Here is a 21,618-nt window from a genome sequence, read left to right as displayed (position 1 = left end):
GGGTCACCAAATCTTCCATAAAGGAGGGTGGGTTTCCACTATGAAAGTTAATGGACACACAGGGCTTCCCTGGGGCTATTGTCACGCTTCCAGTTACACAGGATGTACCCCCAATGATAGGCACACAACACCTTGTAGCACCTCTACTATACTCAAAAGATGGCGCCACAAACATATTGGGAAGGAACTTGTTAAGCAAGCTAAATGCAACTATTTCATTCACAGAAAAGGGTATTGTGTACTCAACTCCTGGCATGTACCCAGCGAGGGTAGTGTAAAGGAGGCATGTTATCATAAGTATGAAACTGACAAAAAAAGGTACCATTTGTAAAACCTTTATTAAAGTTTCAATGGGGTTGGAGAAACTCCTACTTGCCCTATAATTAGGATGGGCGTAGTCTCGACCATCAAATAATAAACAAAACAGTCCTAGTTGTGTCTGTCAAATCAAAATGGCCTACACTAACAAAAACCTAATGACTGCCCTGTACCTTGTACACAAATGTGAAAAGGGAGAATATCTATGCAAAGGAATGTAGTGTTCAAACTTAAGAATAAATGTGGCTAAGTCAGCTCTCCTCCCCACGTTGGACAGCACGGAGTAAAGCAATCCCTGTAGGCAAGATGACACACTCTGGCTCCGGCTCTTAACACAATTGGCTTTTCAAAACTTGGATCGAGGCCCGTCTGGCCTTCCACGTTAAAGTCTCTCTTTCTTGGTTCTAAAACACAGTTCGACAAAAGGTTCACACCTCTAAAAGCAAACGTTCACCAAACAGTTCACTTGGTCTCCCTCAGTCGGGCTCGGACCTTTCACAGCAAAACAAAACACTTGCAGAGGTTCCCTTCCCCAAGCTTAATTCACCTTCTTTAGAGGTTCCCTTCCCCCAATTTATTACACCATCGGTCTCCCTCAGTCTGGCTCTGACCGTTTCCCGATGTCGAAGACTTTCAAATGTGCGTGTCTCTTTTCTACAGATCTCCGCAGGACCACGTCGACTTATCAATTTATAATTCTAGGTTATTTACCTGAGTGCTTCCTGGTCTGGGTAGTTCACTGTATTATGCATGAAGTCAGCGTTCACCTTTTTACTCTTCCCCTTTTCTCAAGGTTAATTTCAATCACTCCGCTTTTACACTTCATTGACTTTATCGCTGTTAGGCAGAAACCTGTGCAGTTCCCTTTGGGAACACTGCAAAAGATTTAGGACTACAGGTGTTAGCAGTAAACCCACTTGGTAGCAGTCTGTACCACCCAGATTTACCTGGTAGCTGTGGCTGAGCAGTCAGACTTCCCTCAAGAAGAGTTAGGCAGTATGCAAAGTATACACAATAGGCACTCATACAATAATACAAGCAAACACTGACCAGAGCTTTGGTATCAAAGTATATAATTATTTATTTAAAAACACAGTTTGAAACACAGTTTGAAACACTCCAGCACTCTTATTGTAAAACACCCTAAACACAGTTACTATTATAATATATACAACCCTTATTCCTTATCAGATAAGTCTTAGTTAACGCCACTTATTTCCAGACAGAGGTGAGCGCTTAACTATAGATGGCACTCCAATAAGTTCATGAAGAAGGGAGGGAAAAAGACAGAATATGGAAAGATACACCACTCTAAGATTTAGGAACACTTTTAGCAAGGCAGAAGAGCAAAAGTCACTTGTGAGCCAAAGTCCATAGGCTGGGCCCACTCTTAGAGAGAGCAGAGCACAAATGCGCCCAAGATCACAGTTACACTAGGCTTTGAAAGTCTTGCAGAGAGTTCGAAAAAGAGTTTAGAGAGGGTCAGAAAAGTTTAGCCAGGGTGTTCCAGGCTAACCTAGGTTCGAAAGCCGGGGGCTAAATCTACCACGAACAGTTGGTGGCAAGGGAAGCCAGGCGGAACACGGTACCTTAAGTGGGAAGGATCCTCCAGCGGTGGCAGTTGTTCCTGGCAGCGGGTGCAAGTCTCGGCATCGTCCAGGGGAAGAGAAGATCTCGACTTGGAGGAAAGCTAAAGTTCGTTGCACTGCCAGGGAAGAAACCAGCCGCTGAGTTTTCCGGTTAAAGGTATTACCCTTTATTTCGCGGTCGTGGTAAAACGTGGTATTCCGGTTGCCGGGGTGCTTGGCACAGGCAAGGCGGCCACGAGATGCGTCGGGAAGGCGAAAAGACGGTGAACTGGTTATCCCCACCAGTCAAAGGAAGAAGACTCTCCGGCGGGAAATCTCCTCTGTCGTTGGGAAAAGTGGTGAGACGGTCCAGCAGGGCTCCACCGGTGGTGTTGTCGTGGCAGGTCGGCTCAGCTTCTCCCTCGTCGGATTCTTAGGTCCTGTGGCGACTTCTGAAGTTCCAGTCCCCAAAGCCCTGCTTTTATGCAGAAAACCCCCATTCACTCAGCCTAGCTGTCACTCAAACATGCTAAGTGGTGAGCCGGCCGGCTCACCACTTGGGCCAATCAGGACGGAGTGCGACTTGAGTTGCCTAGGCAACTCAGTCCAGGGTGCCTAAATCCCCCTCCACCCATCCTACGTACCCCAGACAGAGTGGCACCACTTTGGAGGGCTTCTGTGGAGAAGCCCACCAAAAAGTGGAACAAAGGGCTCGACTTGGATTGGAGTCACAGAAGAGAACACAAACGCCATTTTAGAACCGAGATTTGGCAAAAAATACCAACCAGAGAATTAATAATAATTAAATAAACCGGCGGTATGTTCGAGGCTATCGTAATTAAATAAATAAAGATAGTAGCCTCGAACAATGGGAAAATCCCATAGAGAAATATTTGCGGTTGAATATAAAAAGTAGTATCCACTGCCACCAGCCAAAACTCGATCAGGGGGGACGGAGACGTGCCCCCTCGACTAACAGACCAATCGAATTGCCCCGGCAAGTACATCCACAATATGATGGTTTGTACTGGTTCTGTTCAGAATTCAAGACTAGTAAAGTCAATGGTGACTTTACATGCCCTGGGAGACAGTAGTCAGTCCCAGGGTATGGAGTCTATACTTGGGGGCCACTATGACACCCCTATGTTACTGCACTGAGGGTGCTGTGTAACACACATCACAAAAACACATGAGGCCCTATGGAGTAAAAGACCCCATAGCCCATTAAACACATCTAGAGTCAAAGGAACACACTCAAATCATGTCCAAGAGTGAGGGTAAAAGAGTCTCACTCTTGGCAGGAGTAAAAAATAAACCCCAAAAATCCAGCAAAGCTGCTGGGGGACTCACTAGGTTAGGAAATTCAGCCTAAACAGAGAATTCTCTCTAACACACCCCCCCCCCCAGACTAAGGCACAGGAGGATTTAATCCACTCCTGGATGAACCTCATACCTCTAGTCGATGACATACATCCTAGAGAGTCCATCAGCATTTTGATGGTGACACCCTGGCCTATTTATGTGGCCCAATCAAAGGCTTTCCTTTGTAAGCTATATGACCTACAAACCCTTTGAGGAACATCAGTCTTTTTAAAGTTATAGGGGATCTGGTTGACCAGTCCCTCAGAAGTGGTTACAACCTCTGAACCCATGTTAGGCTTTTTCAAGGGGTCCTTATAAAGGATTCCCTTAGATCTAGAGGGGCCTCCAAGGTTCCTCACCACCTCTCTTGTGGGAGCAGGTTGGGTCTTAGGCCTCTTGGTTGGAGGGGTTAGGGTTAGGCAATGTACCTGCTTCCCCTTCCTCTTAGATCTAACCTTACCTACTTTAGGAGTTTCCCCCCTAATATTAGGATTTGAGTTGGGGTCTTGAGTAGAAGATCCAACAGTCTGAAGGTTTTTGGCCTTAGACTTTTCTTTCCTGGTTTTCCACCAGCATTGAGAATTACCAGTTCTCTCAGGCCTAGGCAGGGGCCCAGTAGGTCTATCCACCTCTTGCTCAGAAGCAGGGGGAGTCAAAGACTCTGAAACTGGGGGAACAATGATAGAGCTTGGTTGGGGCTCCCATTTCCCTAATGTACTAGCTTGAAATGTGCCTTGGTTAGAGGTCAACTTACTAACACCAGGGCTTGTAGTGGGGGTCTCAGTAGAGGTTCCCACAGGCTTAGAGTGGTCCCTTAGGGTGGCCCCTCTAGCCAATTTGGTTAGGTTCTGGTACTCCATACTGGGAAGCCTGGGGGTATGTGACACTACCCCTAGAGATCTCAGGTCATTCCCCAACAGGACTTTCCCAGGCACCTCAGTCTGCACACTGACAGGGATCCCCACTGTCATGTTGTTACACTGAATGAGGGCTGGTAGAATAGGAACCATCTGAACAGGGCCTCCAGACATCTTAGTGGGACCTTTGGGTGCTCTTGCCACATCCTCAGGTTGAAAGAAGCTTTCATCTACTACTGTTCTGCTGGCGCCAGTGTCTCTCCTGGCAGGAGTATCCTGGCCATTGACAAGAACACTGTCCATGTAATAAACTTTAGAGTTTGCAGGTAGGGAGTTATACACAACCCTATTCTGGGGACTAACCAGACCCATAGGCTCTAAGTTTACAGTTGATTGAAGGCCCAAGGGTTCTTCAGCAAAGAGTTCAAAGTGGGCACTAGCCATCTGTACTTCATCCTCAGGAGTGAAGGCTAAGGAGACTGTGCTGATCCCTGCAGGTTTACCCTAACATCTGGGATCCCCTTTGATATGGTCAGTAGCCTTACAGATATAGCATTGTCCCAATGCTCTCTGAAAGGGTGGCTTGTTCTGACCTCCTTCTGGTTGTTGACCAGAAGGTACACTAGCCTGATTCGGTTTACCCTGGGGCTTACCCTGGTTATTTTGTTGTTTGTGGCCCTCTTTGGTATGGGATGTATTAGAATTCTCTGGATTCACTTTAGGTGGCTGCTTTCCCTCATCCTTTTTCTGAGTGACCCCTGAATCCTTGTGAGTGGCCCTGTTGGCAACCCACAAGTCAGCAGCCTTAGCTAGTTTTCTGGAATCTAATTCCCTTGAATCAGCCAAGTGCTGTCTGAGCTCAGGAGAGCAGGCATCATGAATTGACTCCAACATAAACAGATTTCTCATACCTTCATAAGTGTTCACTTTGTAACCCTTAATCCATCCCTCTAAGTTGTTCAACCCTTCACTCACCCAGGTAGCCCAAGGGGTACCATCATGCTTTTTGAGGGTTCTAAACCTCTTCGGATACTGGGAAGGGGTCTTCCCAAATCTAGCTATCAGAGCTAGTTTCACACATTCATACTCTTTCCTATCCTCCTCCCCCCAACTCCATTACCACATCGGTTGCAACAGGGGGAAGCCTAGAGAACAACCAGGTGAGTGAGTCATTTCCTGTGATGTTCTGGAGCCCATGATTATATTCAAACAGAGACAACCAATCCAACACATCCAATTTAGGCTCATACATACCAACCAATTATTTAGGCATCCGGGGTCTTTTAGGATTGGAACTTCTAGAGGAGCCAGAGAGAGAAGCATTTTCAACAGACAATTTCTTCATTTCTAGCTCATGCTTGAGCTCCATTTCCCTTAGCCTTAGTTCTTGGTTCAGTTCCTGGAGTCTTTGTTCAGCCTGAGTATTACGTTTTTTAAACTCTAATTCAAGTTTCATCTTCTCTAGTTCAAGATATTGAGGACTAAGTGTGGGACTTGGTAAGGGTCCAGTAGGTACAGCCGGTAGAGCAGACAGAGGCCTGGGGGGGACAGTCACAGCAGCCTCGCCCTTCTCTTCTGACTCTTCCTCAAGATCATCAACATTTTGTTCAGTTTCAATCTCAATACTGTTATCTACAGTTGCTGGAGTGGGAGGTTCCTCTGAACCATCATCCAGGCTTTGGTTAGCTAACAACCTTTCTATTAGCTCCATTTTCTTCCCTGTAGTCAGGAGATTCTTATGCTTACAGAGAACTCTTAAACAATCAGCAGTTTTTGTAGCAAGGCACTCTTGACTATAACTTTCCATAGTTAACATGTTAGAAAGATTACTTTTTCAGTGCTAAGCTTTGTGGTTAGTTGCACTAAGGTATCCTAAAGCACTCTAAAATGTATACTCAATACAAATCCCACCGCTGTACACCAGTGTTAGGCAGAAACCTGTGCAGTTCCCTTTGGGAACACTGCAAAAGATTTAGGACTACAGGTGTTAGCAGTAAACCCACTTGGTAGCAGTCTGTACCACCCAGATTTACCTGGTAGCTGTGGCTGAGCAGTCAGACTTCCCTCAAGAAGAGTAAGGCAGTATGCAAAGTATACACAATAGGCACTCAGATACAATAACACAAGCAAACACTGACCAGAGCTTTGGTATCAAAGTATATTATTATTTATTTAAAAACACACTGTTTGAAACACTCCAGCACTCTTATTGTAAAACACTCTAAACACAGTTACTATTATAATATATACAACCCTTATTCCTTATCAGATGAGTCTTAGTTAACACCACTTATTTCCAGACAGAGGTGAGTGCTTAACTATAGATGGCACTCCAATAAGTTCATGAAGAAGGGAGGGAAAAAGACAGAATATGGAAAGATACACCACTCTAAGATTTAGGAACACTTTTAGCAAGGCAGAAGAGCAAAAGTCACTTGTGAGCCAAAGTCCATAGGCTGGGCCCACTCTTAGAGAGAGCAGAGCACAAATGCGCCCAAGATCACACAGTTACACTAGGCTTTGAAAGTCTTGCAGAGAGTTCGAAAAAGAGTTTAGAGAGGCTCAGAAAAGTTTAGCCAGGGTGTTCCTGGCTAACCCAGGTTCGAAAGCCGGGGGCTAAATTTACCCCGTACAGTCGGTGGCAAAGGAAGCCAGGCGGAACACGGTACCTTAAGTGGGAAGGATCCTCCAGCGGTAGCAGTTGTTCTTGGCAGCGGGTGCAAGTCTCGGCGTCGTCCAGGGGAAGAGAGGATCTCGACTTGGAGGAAAGCTGAAGGTCGTTGCACTGCCAGGGAAGAAACCAGCCGCAGAGTTTTCCGGTTAAAGGTATTACCCTTTATTTCGCGGTCGTGGTAAAACGTGGTATTCCAGTTGCCGGGGTGCTTGGCACAGGCAAGGCGGCCATGAGATGCGTCGGGAAGGCGAAAAGACGGTGAACTGGTTATCCCCACCAGTCAAAGGAAGAAGACTCTCCGGCGGGAGATCTCCTCTGTCGTTGGGAAAAGTGGTGAGACGGTCCAGCATGGCTCCACCGGTGGTGTCGTTGTGGCAGGTCGGCTCAGCTTCTCCCTCGTCGGATTCTTGGGTCCTGTGGCGACTTCTGAAGTTCCAGTCCCCAAAGCCCTGTTTTTATGCAGAAAACCCCCATTCACTCAGCCTAGCTGTCACTCAAACATGCTAAGTGGTGAGCCGGCCAGCTCACCACTTGGGCCAATCAGGATGGAGTGCGACTTGAGTTGCCTAGGCAACTCAGTCCAGGGTGCCTAAATCCCCCTCCACCCATCTTACGTACCCCAGACAGAGTGGCACCACTTTGGAGGGCTTCTGTGGAGAAGCCCACCAAAAAGTGGAACAAAGGGCTCGACTTGGATTGGAGTCACAGAAGAGAACACAAACGCCATTTTAGAACCGAGTTTTGGCAAAAAATACCAACCAGAGAATTAATAATAATTAAATAAACCGGCGGTATGTTCGAGGCTATCGTAATTAAATAAATAAAGATAGTAGCCTCGAACAATGGGAAAATCCCATAGAGAAATATTTGCGGTTGAATATAAAAAGTAGTATCCACTGCCACCAGCCAAAACTCGATCAGGGGGGACGGAGACGTGCCCCCTCGACTTACAGACCCCGGGGCAATCGAATTGCCCCGGCCAGTACGTACACAATATGATGGTTTGTACTGGTTCTGTTCAGAATTCAAGACTAGTAAAGTCAATGGTGACTTTACATGCCCTGGGAGACAGTAGTCAGTCCCAGGGTATGGAGTCTATACTGGGGGGCCACTATGACACCCCTGTGTTACTGCACTGAGGGTGCTGTGTAACACACATCACAAAAACACATGAAGCCCTATGGAGTAAAAGACCCCATAGCCCATTAAACACATCTAGAGTCAAAGGAACGCACTCAAATCATGTCCAAGAGTGAGGGTAAAAGAGTCTCACTCTTGGCAGGAGAAAAAAATAAACCCCAAAAATCCAGCAAAGCTGCTGAGGACTCACTAGGTTAGGAAATTCAGCCTGAACAGAGAATTCTCCCTAACAATCGCTACAAACCTTTCACCTTTCACTGAGACTTTCGAGTGGGCTACTTTCTTTCGCCGGATCACTCCGTTACTCAGTATAGCTGGGTTTACAGCTATCGTTACTTCAAGGTTCATTTGCAGGTCTGCCTTTCTTCGTGTCTCACCCACATGCGTGCAGCTTTCAGTTGGGCGATCCAATGTTGCCACTTCAATCTTTCTCCAGCACACACCTGTCTCTCAGGTCGCTTGCCAACTCACCAGATGTATGCTTTTCTTTCTTGCTTTTCTCGTCTTCCAGTTCACGACTCAAGGTTAGTACCACAGGCTTGGTCTCGCCTTCCAACACTGCCATGTGTCTTCCGCTGCCTTTTGGAGGCAACTACCTCCTGTAGGGAACTCCTGGGTTTCGCCACCCGTGGCTCTTGTCCTCGGTCTGTTGCTCTGCTCCAGTAGGTTTGCCTTCGCCCCTGAAGTTCTACCGTTATTCGTGTTGCACCTTGCTCAGAGTGTGTCTCTATGTTCCACCTTTTATCTGTGTGAGGAGAGCTAATTGGCATCAGGGGTTTGTGCTTCCAAGAGCCTGACGTTGCCTGACCCAATTAGCGGGACATGTCCAGTGCGATTTGTAAGAGTTAGTATTGTTACTCTCAGTCACCCCCCTCTTCCTCGAACCAGTGTTAGTGTAGCTCACCCCCACTCCCTGAAGATCCCGCACCCAGGTGATGCTCCTGCACTGGTCCATCCCAGGAACTGGATCCAATAGCGATGGCCGTGTCCTGGCCACCTGTATGACAAGTCCCCAAGGACTAGCGGGTGAGACACCCTTTGGTTTCTCACAGTGGAAACCATTATACAGGCCTATTATGCCTGCAGCACATTACGAGGGTAGCCCATGCACCCCAAGGTGTTCCTGTATGGGGTGCAAGTATTATTGGGATGGGTGTCAGAGATGGAGGGAAAGACATTCTGACTTCCCACAGAATTCCTGTTCAGGCCTTCATGGCCAATGAAATTGCCCCCGGTATGCGAATATGGGTCTACTTGGAGGAGGTGATTAAACAAAAAGACATGGTGATACTATGTGGGACAGATGAGGACGACATTGAATGGCGTACACTACTCTGTATCGACCCCACATTAACATTGACTTACGTGACCGATGAACAGCTTTTTGCTGGCAAGAGGAGGAGGGAGAAGTAGTGTTTCAGCTATGCAACTGACACAGATAGTGAAAAAGCAGACCAGCTACACTCAGGAAGATTTGAAGACGGTCCCAAAAACATTGTGGGCAAAAAGGCCCCATGATGTGGGAGTGCCGAAAAGATCAGGAGCGGTCAGCATAAATTAAAAGAAGGGGCATTACTGCGCTGAGTAAACCAATACCCACTTTCCCGCGAAGCAGATGATGGCATTTGTGACACACTCCTTGCGTTGTGGCAGCAGGGTATCATACAGACTTGAACATCTGATTAAAAAGGCAAAGGGAGAGACCTGGAGATTTATACAGGATCTCTGGCCCCTGAACAGTGTGGTAGAGGGTGAGTTCCCACTTGTGCCGGACCCTGCTACAATATTGTGTAATATTCCAGCAAACGCAAAATATTTCACGTTGGTTGAACTAAACAATGGTTTCTTTTCCATCAAGAAGTCCTCTGCCAGGTCGGGACCTGCCTATTCGGGGTCGGAAACCCACCCCTTTTGGAAAGTTCAAAAGGGGGGCATGAGCCTCCTTGCACCTCTCGAGCCCGGTGTAGAAGTCCTGACTGTTACAGCCGGTGGTGGGCAGTTGTCTCCGGCAGTTCTTTCCTGTGTGGGCTCAGTTGTGCTCCGACTCCTGGGCTCCTCCGCATGGTCAGGGATGGTTATCAGGTGGACTTCCTGTCTCCCCCGGTCAACACCACTTGGTCAAGATGTCTCTTCTTCGCACTCAACCCAAAAAGTCAGCAATGTCTGCGGCCCTGTCAGAGTTGTTGCTGAAAAACGCTAGGCAATTACATTGATTCTTTTTTTTTTAAAGTGTCGAAAATAGATACATATGTGAAGGAACCTACACACCTTTTTCAAGTATTCAGCCGTGTGGATTATTTTACAAAGCACATTTTATTTACTCTCGATCTGAGGAGTCTTTATACCTCCATTCCACATGATCTGGGGATTGAGCCTGTTGAGTGGTTCCTCTTAAATGAAGGGCACATTGGTGGGTGCGAGCAAAGAGTTTATTTTGATCCTTCTAATGTTTATTTTGGAGAATTCCTACTTCTTTCGTGAATCATTCTACCAACAAGTGTCTGAAACATCTATGGGCGCCTCTATGGTGCCATCATTTGCCAATTGTTTTATGTACACATTTGAAAGTTAGCACACATCCGGTTGGGCACAAATATCTCACCCTGTGGGTAAGCTACATAGACAACATTTTTGGCATTTGGGATGGCCCCTTTGAGACATTGCAAGGTTTCTTTTTTTTAACCAACTTTATTTATTCAAAAAACATCATGTTCAGGTGCTGTGTTGGCCCAAGATTCCAGTAATTTAACCCATATCATTTATCAAGGCCATCTGTTACCTTTGATTTTACAATTATTAGAACTAGTTTTAAGCATAAACTTAATATTAACTGTAACCGTTCAACAAACTTTCCCCTCCCCCTCTCTCCCCATCCAGCTCCACAGTGGCATGGACCATACTTTCCCCTTTCTGGGAAAAAAAATAACTTTGCATTCCGATTAGATGGCTTCTGCATTAAGCCAAGGCTGTCTCGCTCAGTCTATTAGTGTTCAAAGCTGAAGCGCTCTCAACAGATTTGGTCTAAAAAAGTATGCTTCTCTATCTCTGACGTACCTCTGATTTCAGGTACTTGCCCTCTCTCAGGGCCCCCACCTTCCCCATATTCATCACATTCCAGGTTTTCACCCACCACCACGCTGTTATCGGACCTTCTGGGTTTTTCCACGCTTGTGCCAGCGTCATCTTTGCTACCATTAGCAGGTGAGTGATAAGCGTTACGATGTTGCCCGATGCCACATATATATCTTCAACCGTTGTGCCCAGAAGTATGACCGTCTGCTCTGCTGGCAGCTGTTTCCCTGTAATTTCTTTTATGTACCCCAGGATATCCTTCCAGTAGATGGTCGCTTTAGGACAAGACCACCACATATGAAATAAGTCACCTTTGTTTCCGCAATTTCTCCAGCACATAGGTGAGTAATTGGAATTCATTTTGTGCAACCTCTGGGGGGTCAAGTACCACCTAAAGCAGATTTTGTGTGCAGACTCTTTAATGGCTGTGCATCTAGAAGATCCCTGTGACATCTTCCAGATTTGAGCCCACTCCTCCTCAGTGATAGGGACAACTATGTCCTTTCCCCAATTGTCCATATTTGAGATTGTGTCACTCACTTGTGCACTATCCAACATCTTGTATATTTTGGAGACCGCCTTAGCCTCATCCCCTTCATGAAGCAATAATTCCAGTCCTATCGGTGCCCTAGTGGCTGCCTTCTTGATTTCTTTATGCGTGATCCAATGGCGAACCTGGATGTAGGTGCATCTCTCAGCTTCCCCTATCCCAAATTTTTGTTTACACTCTTCGAATTGCAATGGGTTTCCCTCCCAAAAGAAGTCTTTCAAATATAGTATTTGTTCCTGTCCCCAGTTCTTCCAGAGGTTGGGCCACCTGCCAGGAGTGAAGTTTTGGTTGTGAGCCATTGGGGTGAATGGACCCAGCCCTGGGGCAATGTTACGTTTTTTAAGTGCTCGGTCCGAGCCTCTCAATGTGATCTTGGTTGCTTCAAGCAGACCACCCTCTGTTTCCCTATCTCCCGCCCTTAACCCGTGAAGTACCTGTAGAGGAATCGTGGTCACCGCTTGCTCTATTCCCACCCATCCCTTTGAGTTGTCCCCTCCCCCCAGGCCAAGATTGGTGCTATTTCTGGGGCCAGGGCATATCTCTCCACATCAGGGACCCCTAAACCACCCAAGCATGGTGGCCTTGTTAGTATTTCCCGTTGTATTCTAGCTTTTCTTTTATGCCATATAAAGGCAGTTAGGTCACTCTGTAAGGATTTGCTAATCTTGGGGGGGGACCTCTATTGGGAGCGAACTCATCGTATATAATAGGCGTGGTAATAGGGTCATTTTGAGTGTCGCAATGCGTGCGAATCAAGAAAATTCCTGGATGTCCCATCTGTGTAGGTACTCCCTCAGTTTTTTTAACAGCGGTGTTATGTTTGCTCCGTACAGGTCTTTATGGCATTTGGTCAGTTGAATCCCTAAGTATTCTAGTGAATCCTTCTCCCAGGACAAGGAGTAGCCTGCTCTCAGGGCTTCAACTATTTCTTCCCTCTCTGAGATGTTCAGGGCCTTAGATTTAGTGAAATTTATGGTGAATCCGGCAATCTTGGCAAACTCTTGCAGGGCGTTAAGAGCTCTTGGCAGCAAATTCTTGGGATTCTCGAGAAACAGCATTATTTCATCTGCACATAGTGCTATTTTATGGGCAGTCCCACCGCATTTAACACCTTGTATAGCAGGGTCTTGTCTTATTATTTCAGCTATGGGCTCCATCGCCATGGCAAAGATTAAGGGCGAGAAAGGGCAGCCGTGTCTTGTCCCTCTATATATTCTGACTTTTGTTGTGGGGTTCCCGTTAACCATAAAGGTCATGCTTGGGAGGCAGAAGTTTGCCAAGACCATCCTGCTAAAGATGGCATCGCACCCAAATTTCTGCAGCACCAGTTCTAGGTATTTCCAGTCTAGGCTGTCAAATGCTCTCCTGGCATCTAAAGCGACTACAGAGAACCTTTGCCCTGTCCTACATCCCAAATTGTAAGAATGAGGCAGGAAGGCAGGGATGGAGAAATCAAAAATTCCTTTATTCAGGTAAAAGGATGAAAGCAAACATGAATAACAGGAGATTTATGTCAGTCTTCTTCTTCTATATGGATGAGGTCTCCTCTTAGTCCCCGTAGGCCCAGAGAGTGTCTGGGGTGGCTCTCTCTCCGTCCGTCCGCCTGTTCTGAAACAGTGGGAAAAGAACACGCACAGTCCCTCGTCAGTTTCTTTCTTATATAGGGGTGAGACAGCAGTCAAGCAATCAGGAGCAGCGTTGTTACTACATCTATAAAAATCCCCTGAAGCCCCGCCCCCTTTTCCACTGATCGAGGTTAGCCACTCTGCCTCCACCCATGTCCTCCCCTCTTGGACCTGGTTGCTGCTCGGAAGACCCGCAGGTGAGTCCATCATGTAGCATGCGCGGGGAGCGGGTATCACTCCAGCCTCGTGATTGAGGTCTGTGTTGTCGGACCACTTCCAAATCTGTGTGGCCGTGTTGTGTGATTCAGGGACTTCGGTTATCCCTGAGGTGTTAGACAAGAGCGTTCCGCCGTGTGCGGTGTTCGTCTCCCACTCAGAATCAGGGTTGCAGGGTTCTGCCACGTGGTTGGACCCCGAGCCGCGGACGCTGTTCCTCCTCAGTTCGCGGCTGTGTGCGGGTGTCTGGCGGCCGCGTTCATAAGGTTCATGGCGGTCCTTAGGCTCACGGCGGTCCTCGGTTACCGTCAGGTGGTTCTTGGTCGACGGAGGTCTTCCATGTTCACACAGATCTATTATGTCCACTGCCCGCCTGATATTATCTTGGGTGTGTCTCCCTTTTATAAATCCTGTTTGGTCACTATGAATTATTTTGAGAAGGACCTTGGCAAGTCTAGTTGCGAGGACTTTAGCATAAAGCTTGGCGTCGGTGTTTAGTAGGGAGATAGGCCTATAACTGGCGCAGTCTGTGGGGTCCTTGCCCGGTTTAAGTATTAGGATGGTGGTGGATTCTCCCATCTCGTGTATGACTGTGCCACTGGTTCTTATGTGGTCATATAGTTTTGTTAAGGGGCCCAGCAGCTGGTTGCGAAATGTCTTATAGTATCCGCTTCCAAGTCCATCTGGGCCCGGGGTTTTGTTGAGAGGCAATGCTGTTATGGCATCGCTAATTTCCTATGCCGTTATAGGGGCCTGCAAAGCATTATTATCCTCTTCTGTGATCTGAGGGAGGGGGATCCCTGATATATATTCTTTTTGTGTTTGGAGGTTTAAATGTTTGCTTTCTAACAAACCCTGATGGAATCTTTCCATTATCCTGAGCTTCCCTTCCTCTGTAGCGCATGGTTCCCCCATTTCGTCTTATATAGTTACGGGAGTTTTGCTTGCAGAGTTTGGCTGCTAGGAACCGATTTACTTTACTACCCTGAGCGTAGTATGTCTGCTTGGTGTTGATTAGTGCTTGTGCCGTGCGCTCTGCTACATGAGCTTCTAATTGTGCTCTTGCTTTCCTGACCGCCCTAAGAGTTTTTTGGGATTGTCTATCCTTGTGTTGTTTTTCTGCTTCATTTAATGCTGTTTCGAGGGTCTTTCTAACAAGCCCTCTTTCCCTCATGTACGCTGTTGCTTGCAAGATGAATTCACCGCCGATTGCTGCTTTACCAGCCTCCCAAATTGTCGCCCAGTTTGCCTCTACGTTGTCATTTTCTTGAAAATAATTGTGAATTGACTCCTCTATGTGTGCTCTAAGAGTCAGGTCCTTCAGAATTATCTCCTTCAGTTTCCAAGGCCTCCGGCTTTTATGGGTGGTTCGGGCCATCTCTAATTGTACTACGACTGGGGCGTGGTCTGAAACATATTGGACTTCCATCTCCACTTTACTAATATACGGGATCAGGGTGGTTGACACCAGCACCATGTCAATTCTCAAATACCCTTTATGGACTGCCGAATAATGGGTGAATTCCCTCTGTTGCCCGTGAAAAAACCTCCATGTCTCTATCACCTCAAGATCTCTGAAGTGTTTGCCTAATGCCTGCCTATTTCTAGCATCTGCTGCCATGGGCGGAAGGGTTTTGTACAGTGCTGGGTCCATAACGCAGTTAAAATCTGCTCCAACTATCGTCTGACCTTCAGACAGGCCCCCCCGAGTTTTCGGTGTGTCTCTCAGGAATATATCCTGCCGCTCATTCGTGGCGTAAATGGCTATTAATGTATATAGTTGTTCCTGTATCATGCCCTTTAGGACCAGATACCTCCCCTCCGGATCCCTGTGTATTGCCTGCTTTTTAAAGGTCAGATTGGCCATCATCAGGATAGGACCCCTTTAGTTTTCCTACCACCCGAGGCAAAAAATTGGCGGGGAAAAGCCTTGTGCTTCAGTCTTCTTTCATCCTCCGGGAGGAGATGTGTTTCCTGGAGGAAGGCTATTGAAGCCTCCAAGTCTATGAGCCTCGACAGAATAGATCAACGCTTGACTGGTGAGTTGAGGCCTTGCACGTTGAGCGAAACTAGATTCAGTCCAGCCATCTAGTATATGTACGTGGGCTCTTGTCTCCCGGCTTGCCTTTTCCCATCGGTTCTTCTTTTCCCATTTGCCTATGTTGGTCCATGCCACCCCCCAAAGATGAATAACTGAATAACTTCCCTTTCCCCCCTTCCACCTTCCCTCCCTCCTCCCCCCCCTAGTACCCTTCAGAACAAAGCTCCTCTGAGCTTTCTCTGCATCCCTCTTGGGGTATTGGGTATCACCTCTCCTCCCGCTGGTACTTTGCCAGGATCTGTGACTGTCCTGCATTGGTTCCCAAGTGGATACTGCCTTCCCTCCGTCCGAGGGTCACAGCCTCTTTCGCCTTGGGTTTTATTTGTATCTTCAATTATGTTTCAGTTCTTCCGGGTTCTCACAAACATTTCGTTAAGGGCTTCTCGTTTTCCTTCCGTTCCCTGTTTCTTAGTTGGGGTCGATGACCACTCCCACTGTCTGGGGTTTCCGCTTCTGAGGCTACGAGCAGAGTATGGGGCCAGGCGTCGTTCCTCTTCCTTGAGGTGCAGGAGAGTCAATTCTTCTTCGCAAGTGGCGATGAGTTGCAGTTTGTTCTCTCAGGTAATCTGCAGGCCAAAGGGGTATGTCCATCTATAAATAATCCCTTTGTCTCTTAGTGCCCTTGTAACTGGCGCCATTAGTCTTCTTTTATGTAAGGTGGACAGAGCCAGATCCCGGACCAAGTGGACCTGGGCACCATTGATGGTGATCGGTTTTGGGTTTCTCGCTGCACGAAGGATCCTCTCTTTCATCGTGTAGGAGGTCATTGCCAATATGACATCCCTGGGTCTAGCCCCTGGGTCTTTTCTGTGTGGGCCGACTCTTTGCACTCTGTCTATGAGTATGTCTTCCGGCTGGGCATCCGATAGGAGACAGCTGAAGCAAGTTTGCATCGTCTCTTTCAGATCCTTGTCCCCAATTGACTCGGCCAAGCCTTTCACCCGTATGTTGGATCTGCGGGATCTGTTCTCCAAGTCCTCAGTTCCAAGTTGTGCGTTGCCATGGCAATCTGTTCCAGGAGCACACTCATCTATTTGGAGTCTTCTGCAATTTCGGAGAGCCCTGCCTCTGTTGTGTCTACTCTCTTTCTTAGGTCCGTGATATCTCGTTTGTCTTCCTTCAGGGATGAGCGTAATTCTTCCTTTATTTTCCCCAATTGGTCCTGAAGGGAGTCCATCATGCGTTTCTCCATTCCCTGTAGACACTCCAATAGCTCCTCTTTGTTCAGTGCCATCACCGCGGATGCCTCTACAGAGTTCTGGACGTGGTGTTCCCGGTTTGTTTGTTCGACCCGAGGTGCCTCCTCACGAGACCGTCTCCAGCAATGTTCCAACCGGCCTTCTCCTGCTTTCAGTGTGTTTGGGGCTCTTGACCGGGCTTCTTTGGGCTTGATTCTTGGCATATGTGTCAGCACCATAGGCAGGTGAGAGGATCCCAGCGATGTGGTTAGGTGGATCGTGCCCTTTACTGGACTATTAGTACCGTCACTCTTTTAGATATAGTGGGGCCAGTTTAGATCAAGTTCATGATGATAGTTATGCGCTGTGAGCGGCGCGATACCTCGGAGTGCCTTATGCGACCAGACCCCAGTCGCCCTCAGTGATTCCTCACCTCGGCGTTCCGGGGTGGCCAGCCGTGAATCCCGCTTTCGTGCTCACCACCAGCTTATTCAGTCAGCACCATTAGTCTGTGTGGTTCTCCATTGGAGAGGGGAAGGTCACGCCCCGCCACACACCCCACAAGCTCACCGCTGGTTCTGGATTGCCCGTCGCCTTTGAATGTGTGTGTGTCCACTTATGGGGGCGGGCGGGGGGAGAAGGGGTGCCGGGAGCGGGCCCGTCCAACCCCAGGGACCAGGCAAAGACGCTGGGCCAGCCCAGGGGGACTGAGCGACGCTGTGCCACCAGCAGGTATGTGGGAACCCGCTATAGCTCGCTCCCTCCCGCCACCCCACCCCCACCTACCGTGCTCAACTGCCGCGCCTGGCTCCTCCACCGTTGTTCCAGTCTGCTCTCCTGCTTTCCTCTACAGCTTCAGTGTTCGGAGCCCTTATGCAGGCCCCACTGGGGGGTGCTTGTTTAATTGGATGTTATGGGCGTGGTTTGGGCTCTTCACTTGCCGCCTTTCCTCCACAGGCCAACTCCACAGCGTTCCCCAGCCCAGAACGGGAGCCGGGCCGGAGCTCTTCCGCGCCCCCCAGTAGCGGTTTCCAAGAGGGGGTGTCAGTCCCTTCCTGCCCGGCGGGCCGATCCTCGATGTGCCACCGGTGCCGCACTTCATACACACGCCAGCAGGATGCCGGCGGTGTGAGCCGCGATCCCGGGCCGCGGCGAGCTCCTCAAAAGCTCCCAGGGCCTATCTCCACCCCGCCCAGCTCTGGTCGCAGCACGGCGGAGACAAGCACCCCGGCATCAACAGCCCCACCAGGCGCAGGTCAGCTCCCGTCTTCCCGCGGCTCCACATCTCACCGGCCACCCGGCTCGAAGCCTGGTTACCGCCTCCGGGGGTGCCCGACACTGCTGCAGTGAGTGTGGGCACCGATTTCGTGGGCCAGTAGATCCTCCGCTGCTCCCAGGACCGTCCTCCTTCTGCCACGGGCAGCCGTTGCTTGGGGCCTTACGTTGCCCTGCAGCTATGGAGCTGTAGCCTCGCTCCTTCGCCTCTCAGACAGGTGCCCCTTGTCCGATCCTCGGCACAACCTCGGGGGTGCAGTCCATGCAGCTTCCGACGCTTGCAGCTTTGGTGTTTAGGCGAATTTTGTTCTGTTTTCTCCTTTTTTTCATTCCCACCTGGACGGAGGTCAGCAGAGCGCGCCTCCTCTACACGACAGCCATCTTGGTTCCCCATTGCAAGGTTTCTTAACATATCTAAAAACATATCTAAATGAGATTAACCCAAGAATTCAGTTCACGGCAGAAGCTAGCCATCATGAGATACATTTCTTACATGTCAAGATGTCTGTTAATAATAACAGATACGAGAGAGGCCACCAGGGGGCGCACAGGCAATGGCTGCCTGAGTGCGCAGCTCCCGCCGAAGCCAGGTTATCCGAGGGGACTGAGCCCCCCCGAACCCCCTCCCGGCGGGCCCGACTTGGTGGATCGCCTTGGTGGCCCCCCGGGCATCCGGAGAGCGATGGAGCGGAGCTCGGGGACCCTGGGGATCCCGAGAACGAGACCCGGGGCTCCTGGGCGGGAAACACAGCAGGGCCTGGGCGGCCACGGAGTCGGGAAGGCGGCGTCTCCCCCCGGCCTTGCACGGCCTCTCTGCCGGCCTCCCCCCGCCCCGCGACTGGTCCCCGCCCCTGGCTGCGGGGACCCAACGGAACAAAGCGGCGGCCTCGGCGCGGAGGTCGGCTTCCTCCGCCCTTCTCCCCACACCCCGGGCTGGAGCACGACAGGACGGGGCCCCTGCGCAATAGGAGGCGCGAATACGCCCGACGCTCGGGGGACTGGGAGGGCGCAGTCGGAGCCCCAGCGCCCCCCCCCCCCGGGCCTGCTTGAACAGAGAGGAGGAGGCGGAGCGGCCCCCCCACCCCCAGGGACCCTCAACACGGGCATCCACATCCTGAGGGAGAACGCGGCTGCGGCGACACGGAGGAGCAGGAGTCGCCCCCCCCACAGGTGAGCGAGCGGCGGGGAGAGGGCCTCCGCGAGTACTACTCGGGCAGTGGGGGGCCCCTGGAGCACATAGGCTAAAGCCAAGAGGGACAGGCTGGACACTCCAGGCCACCCCCCAGCAACACAGACAGCACATTCAGACTTAGGAGCCACCCGGGTGCGAGGCCCCCACCTGCTGTTGGTGGGACGTGTGCCCACCCGCGAGTGGGCCCCCTTCCTCTCCCCCCTCGAGAAGAAGGCCTCCAGCCTGGGCACGAGAGCCGCGGCGCCCTCCCCCCCCCCCTTGCTCAATGGGAGGGGCCCTCCTGAGCTGGCCATATGGACCCGTTTGTTGTCGACATCTGCCAGAGGAGCCCCCAGACTGCCACGAGGAGCTGTGACGGGGTGTGAGGCCCCCACCTGGGGACAGGTGGGGCGTGTGCCCGCCCCCCTGGATAATAACAACCCCTAAGGGCCACTCAGGCAGCTTCAAAATCAAGTGAGGGGCGACCTTGCCTCGCTTTCCCCCCCTACACACATCCCCTTGGGCCACCCCAGGAAGGACACTGAGGGCTTGCCCGGAAGGGACCCCTCACCCCCAGCCGGGGCCTCAGCGGCCAGGACGGCTGGGCACAGGGAGGCACCAGATGAACTGGCGGGAAGCCTTACAGGGATACCGCTTGCAGGAGATTGCAGGGGGCAACAAAGGCACGAGCCTCAAAAGAACCATGGCCCAATCGGAAGCTGCGGCACCTTCCTCAGCGGCAATGGAGAGGGGCTTTGCCTCGATCTTGCAGGAAATTAGGGACATGCCCCGACATTGCCCAGAAATTTGAAAAAATGGACCAAAGGGTGGACAAGGTCGAGGACAGACTGCTAGAGGTCGAGACCAACCAATCGTCTACATCAGCCCAAGACATTCAGATAAGCATGAGGCTGGAGGCCCTGGAGAAGAGGGATGAGGAAAGGGCACAGCAGATGGACGATTTCGAAAACAGGGAGAGGAGGAATAACCTCAGAATCTTCGGGGTGCCTGTAATGGAAGGGGAAACGGAAAGGGATGTCACCCGAGCGGTGCGTGACATCATCACCCTCCTGTTCGCAGAAGAGATGACAACAGAGCTCACATTTGACAGGGTGCACAGGGCGGGGGGCAGAGCGGGCGCCCCCCGGTCGATCTTGGTCCGGTTCCATTACTACTCGGAGAAGACAAAAGTACTGGAGGAAGCCAGGAAAGCCAGAGAAATCACCTACAACAACGCTCAGGTTTCTATATATCAGGACCTCTCTGCCTACACGCTGGCCAAGCGCAGAATGTGCCGCCCCCTCACACAGCTGCTTAAGGAGAAGGGGGTGCGCTACAGATGGGGCTACCCTTTCTCCTTGTCTTTTGAATACATGGGCCAGCGATCAACCTTGATTACGGAAGAAGACATAAGGGGAGCTATCCAGGAGTACACAGTGGACACGAACCCCCGGAGAGGACCATTGTGGCCTGAGAATGGCAGACCCAACGGCCCTGGCCCGTCTGGCGATAGGAGAAGGCGCACTGGGGTGAGGAAATTCAGGAAAATGAACACTCCTTCCCCAGCGAAGGACGGAGAACTGAATGACTCCGAGGACTGAGAACAGGGACGACCCGCTAAGTCCTGGACAGATGTGCGCAGATGCAGTGAATTGACCACTAACATCGTCCCCACGAACAGCAAGTATATGGGGTTCATGGACGGGACGCAGCCGGGGGGGGAAGAAGGGGACTCAAGATGATGAGCTTCTTACGCGGATCGCCTGGCCAAGGTGGGCAGGCTGGTGGTTCGGCCAAAAGCCAGCGATGGCAGAACTAATTGGCTGGATGCCGGGGAGGGGGGCGGGGGTGTTCACGGAAGTGAGGTTTGTTCAGTCTTGGTTTGGGGAAGGGGGGCAGTTGGGGATTTGTTCTAGGCCCACCCGGGGGGGAGGGGCGGGGGAAAAGGGGAACATAAAGCAGAACCAAGGGAGCGCACAAGGAAGAGCACAGTGAAGATGTTGAACGAGAGGGAAGAAATTCTAGATCATGGCTGACAGTCTGCCCACCCTGGGTGTGGGCTCATATGGAACACATGAAAGAGGGGATGGGCATATATTGGTCATACTTGGAGGACATGGACGCTCATCCACTTAAGGTCCGGGATCTTCTTTGGGCCCCAAGCAGGTTTATCCCGAACAGACTCAAATCCCACCCCATGCTGGGAGTTCTCTGGGCAATCTGGAAGGAAAGCCCCCATACGGCACACTTAACATCGTGGCCGTCCCCGATGTCATCACTCTGGGGCCACCCCCTCAAACTGGGAGGCAGGGGGTTCCGTAACTCACAGGGTTGGAGTGGGCGGGGCAAATGTTTAGGGAAGGGGAATTCCTTCCATATGAGAAATTGAGAGACGATATTTGAATATCTCCGCTTGAAGGGAATCCTATGCGACCAAGCATGGGGCCAAAACCTGAAAAGACAGCTGACCCCCTTTGAAAAGCTATTGGACACAGCAACCTCCAGGAAAGG

Source organism: Ambystoma mexicanum, chromosome 2p (genome assembly GCF_040938575.1).
Source record: "Ambystoma mexicanum isolate Mex_15411 chromosome 2p, UKY_AmexF1_1, whole genome shotgun sequence".
NCBI classification, from domain to species: domain Eukaryota; kingdom Metazoa; phylum Chordata; class Amphibia; order Caudata; family Ambystomatidae; genus Ambystoma; species Ambystoma mexicanum.
Note: the sequence above shows the minus strand (reverse complement) of the source record.